The 4931-nt window shown below is 43.8% G+C and overlaps 1 long non-coding RNA gene across 1 annotated transcript in view; it reads left to right on the top strand.

Moving 5' to 3' along the window:
* The first annotated feature begins 116 nt into the window (after positions 1-116).
* LOC105508788 overlaps positions 117-4931 on the top strand; it is a 53815-nt gene continuing 49000 nt past the window's right edge. The window contains exon 1 of the long non-coding RNA XR_001001332.1: positions 117-180. This is a non-coding gene — a long non-coding RNA (uncharacterized LOC105508788). The remainder of the gene's footprint in view (positions 181-4931) is intronic.

The raw sequence follows: 4931 nt of genomic DNA, 5'->3' as shown, positions 1-4931 counted from the left end.
CCGCCCTTTTTCACCACCGCCTCCGCCCGTGCGCATGCGCGGGGTATGCTCTACCGGCTCGCCCTGGTCTTTTGCTTTCTTTTTCTGTCCTCCGCCTCGCTCTCGCGCACGGGACCACAATGCTCCGCGCCGCTTGTCATTGGGAGGCGCCGAAGGTGGGGGTCGGCTCGGAAGGAAAAGGTCGGCGCAGCGCATGCCGGGTCTAGGGTTGGCTGGGCGAAGGGGCGGGGAGGGGAGGGGAGAGTGGGAGAGGCTGGACCCTGGCCGGTGTGGAGAGAGGCGGTCGGGCGGCTGCGCTGTGGGGGCTGGGCGTGGACTTCGAAGGCCCGTCGGGCGCTTCTTTTGACGGGAGGTCTAGCGGCCCGTTAAAAAGAGAAAAATACCCTTCACTGTCGCAGCCTCACGCCACTACTTCCATTTTCCTTTCGGGTGGGTCCGCGCAGTCTCGTAGGCGTGCGACTCCGGCCTCCGCTACCAACAGCCTCCGTCTAGCGCGCGGCTCTGGCGTGGAGCTGGCCGGGAAAGAGTGCACAGGAAGTCACGCTCCATGGCTGTCCGCGCCTGAGTGCTTTTTTCACCCTACGTTATGTTATTTAAATCCCAGACCACTCCGCCCGTGTTTTTTTTTTTTATTTTTTCAAATTACTTGCCAAACGCTATCCAACTAGCAACGAGAAATTGAATTTCTAAATGAGGTGTTGAATCTAGACGGGGCGTGTTTTCAGACCGCGCTGTGGCTTCTGCGAGACAAGGTTGGGGAGAAACAGATAAGTGCAAGAGGAACTGAGTTAAAATTTTATCTTTAGGGTTTGATGCGGGAACATCCCACATACCTGTTGATTAACTCCTGCATTTCTTCCTGTAAGAAAACGCCACGGAGCTTCACTCGGAGTTTGTGTTGTGAATAGGGTTTCCAAGTTTAAAGTCCTAAGTATTTGGAGGCCGGGCACGGTGGCTCACGCCTGTAATCTCAGCGCTTGGGGAGGTCCAGTGGGTCGATCACTTGAGGTTAGGAGTTCGAGCGCAAGGGCAGCATGGTTAGACTCTGTCTCTACCAAAAATACAAAAATTAGCCAGGCTTGGTGGCGCGCCTTAGTCCCATCTACTCCCGAGGCTGAAGTGGGAGGATGGCTTGAGCCCAGGAGGTGGAGGTTGCAGTGAGCTAGATCTCGCTGCTGCACCCTAGTCTGGGCGAGAGGGCAAGACCCTGTCTCAAAAACAAAAAATAAAATGTTTATTTGCCAAAGACCATGGAGGCAAGTGATTTTTTGGGGGCTCCCACACTCAGTATACTGCGTTGCACAAGAATATTGATTATAGTAGGCAGTTCTTGCGAACAGTTGCCATTTCATACCTCCCTTGCTTTACGTTTTGTGTTGCTTACAATTTCCAGGATAGATTGATTTAAAGCAACATTTAAAAAGTGCACATCCTTGGCCAGGTGCAGTGTTTCATGGCTGTAATCCCAGCACTTTGGGAGGCCAAAGTGTTCTAGACCAGCCAGGGCAACATAATGAGACCCCATCTCTACAAAAGTTTTTTTAAAAATTAGCTGGATGTGGCGGCATCTGTAGTCCCAGCTCCTTGGGAGTACCGCTTCAACGAGAGAGGTGAGGTTGCACCCCAGCTTGGGTGACAGAGTGAGATCCTGTCACACAAATCAAGAAGTGCCCCTCCTCAACATCCATTCATAGTAAAAACTCAGCAAACTGGGAATAAAGGAGAACTTCCTCAACTTGATAAAGAGCATCTACAAAAATTCTACAGCTAACAATAGATTGTTTCTATTGTGAGAGACTACATTCTTTCCACCTAAAGTCTGACACAAGGCAAGCATGTCCCCTCTCAACCAGTCTTTTCAACGTGGTACTTGATGTTCTAGCTAACAAGAAAAGTAAATTTAAAGTATACGTATTGGGAAGGAAGAAATAAAACTGTAGAATTTTGAGATACAAGGTTGAATACAAAAGTCAGTTGTTTTCCTATATACCAGCAAGGAACAATTGGAATTTATAATTAAAAACACAATGCCATTTACAATGCTACTGTCTCCCCAAAGTAATACTGGTTAAGTATCACGTATCTGAAATGCTTGAGACCAGATGTGTTTTGGATTTCAGATTTTTTTAGATTTTGAAATATTTGAATTATAAATTTAGTCATCGAGCATTGTAATCCAAAAATCCTAAATCTGAAATGCGCCAATGAACATTTCCTTTGAATGTCATGTCAGGGCTTGAAGTTTTGGGTTTTGGAGTGTTTCTGACTTTCAGATTTAGGGGTGCTCAACCTGTACTTAGATATGGATCTAGGCAGGGCACAGTGGTTCACATCCATAGTCCCAGCACTTTGGGAGGCCAAGGTGGGGGATTGCTTGAGGCCAGGAGTTCAAGACCAGCTTGGCAAATATGGGGAAACCTCATCTCTACTAAAAATACAAAAATTAGCTGGGTGTGTTGGTGCATGTCTGTAATCCCAGCTTCTTGGGAAGCTGGAGCACGAGAGTTGCTTGGACCCAGGAGGCGGAGGTTGTAGTGAGCCGAGATCACTCCACCACACTCCAGCCCCCATGGGTGATAGAGCAAGACTCTATCTCCAGTGTGGTATTTGAGAAAGAACAGACACATAGATCAATGGAACATGATAGAGAGCCCACCTTCTTGGTCAAAGAGTCAACTGACCTTTGACAAAGAAGCAAAAGCAAGTCAATGGAGCAATAATAGTCTTTAACAAATGGTGCTAGAACAACCAGAAAGCCATATATATATATATATATATAAAATCTACGTGCAGACCTTATACCTTCTACAAAATTTAACTCAAAGTGAATTCCAGACCTAGATGTAAAATGCAAAACTGTAAAACTTCTGGAAGATAACATAGGAGAAAATATAGTTGACCTTGTGTTCGGCAATGAGGTTTTAGATGCAACACCAAAAGTACAATCCATGAAATAAAAAACTAGTAAGTTGGACTTCATTAAAATTAAAAACCTCTGGCCAGGCGCGGTGACTCATGCCTGTAATCCCAGCACTTTGGGAGGCTGAGGTGGGCGGATCACCTGAGGTCAAGATTTCAAGACCAGCCTGGCCAACATGGTGAAACCTTGTCTCTACTAAATATTAAAAAAAAATTAGCTGGGCATGGTGGCACGCACCTGTAGTCCCAGCTACTTGGGGAGGCTGAGGCAGGAGAATCTCTTGAACCCAGGATGTGGAGGTTGCAGTGAGCCAAGATCATGCCACTGCACTCCAGCCTGGGCAACAGAGGGAGACTTTATCTAAAAATAAAATAAAATAAAATAAAAAATTAACTGGGCATGGTGGCAGGCGCCTATAATCACAGCTACTCAGGAGGCTGAGATAGGAGAGTTGCTCAAGCAACCTCACCTGGGAGGCGGTGGTTGCAGTGAGCCGAGATTGTGCCACTGCACTCCAGCCTGGGCAACAAAGAGTGAAACTCCATCTCAAAAATTAAAATTAAAATTAGAAAAAACTAAAACCTCCGTTCTGTGAAAGACTGTTAAGAGAATGACATCCAAGGAAGAAATATTTGCAAAACATATGTCTGATAAAGAACTCTTAAGATGGCTTAACTGCTAAATTCTACTAAACATTTAAAGAAGAACTAAGACCAATACTACACAAACTATTCTGAAATAGAGGAAGAGAGAATACTTCCAAACTCATTCTACAAGGCCAGTATTACCCTGATTCTAAAACCAAAGACACATTGAAAAAAGAAAACTGTAGGCCAATATCTCTGATGAATATTGATGCAAAAATCCTCAATAAAATACCAGCAAACTGAATTCAGCAATACATTAGAAAGATCATTCATCATGACCAAAGGGGATTTATCCCTGGGATGCAAGGATGGTTGCAAATAAATCAATGTGATACATCATATCAACAGAATGAAGACTAGAAACCATATCATTTCAATTGATGCTGAAAAAGTATTTGATACAATTTGACATCCCTTCATGATAAAAACCCTAAAAAAACAGGGGATAGAAGGAGCTTACCTCAACATAATAAAAGCCATATATGACAGTCCCACAACTAGTATCATACCAAATAGGAAATAAAACAAAGCTTTTCCTTTAAGATCTGGAAGTTGACAAGGATGCCCATTGTTACCATTATTCAACATAGTACTGGAAGTCCTAGCTAAAGCAATCAGACAAGAAAAAGGTATAAAGGGCATCCATTGGGGAGTTATACATGATATAAATGATGAATTGATGGGTGCTGACGAGTTGATGGGTGCAGCACATCAACATGGCACAAGTATACATATGTAACAAACCTGCACGTTATGCACATGTACCCTAGAACTTAAAGTATATTAAAATTAAAAAATAAAAAAAAGGAGACCATCCTGGCTAACACGGTGAAACCCCGTCTCTACTAAAAACTACAAAAAACTAGCAGGGTGAGGTGGCGGCGCCTGTAGTCCCAGCTACCCGGGAGGCTGAGGCAGGAGAATGGCGTGAACCCGGGAGGCGGAGCTTGCAGTGAGCTGAGATCCGGCCACAGCACTCCAGCCTGGGCGACAGACCGAGACTCCGTCTCAAAAAAAAAAAAGGGCATCCAAACTGGAAAGGAAGAAGTCAAATTATCTTTCTTTGTAGATGATATGATCTTGTATTTGGAAAAACCCGAAGACTCCAAAGGAAAACTATTAGAACTGATCAGCAAATTCAGTAAAGTTGCAGGATACAAAATCAACACATAAACATCAATAACATTTCTATATGCCAACAGTGAACAATGTGAAAAAGAAATTAAAAAGTAATCCCATTTACAATATTTACACATAAAATTAGATATGTAAGAATTAACCAAAGGAGCAAAATATCTCTATAATGAAAACTATAACACTGATGAAAGAAATTGAAGATGACACAAAAACATGGAAAAATATTC

Source organism: Colobus angolensis, unplaced genomic scaffold (assembly GCF_000951035.1).
Source record: "Colobus angolensis palliatus isolate OR3802 unplaced genomic scaffold, Cang.pa_1.0 Scaffold168, whole genome shotgun sequence".
In the NCBI taxonomy this organism is placed as follows: Eukaryota; Metazoa; Chordata; class Mammalia; order Primates; family Cercopithecidae; genus Colobus; species Colobus angolensis.
This window is presented reverse-complemented; position numbering and strand designations above follow the sequence as displayed.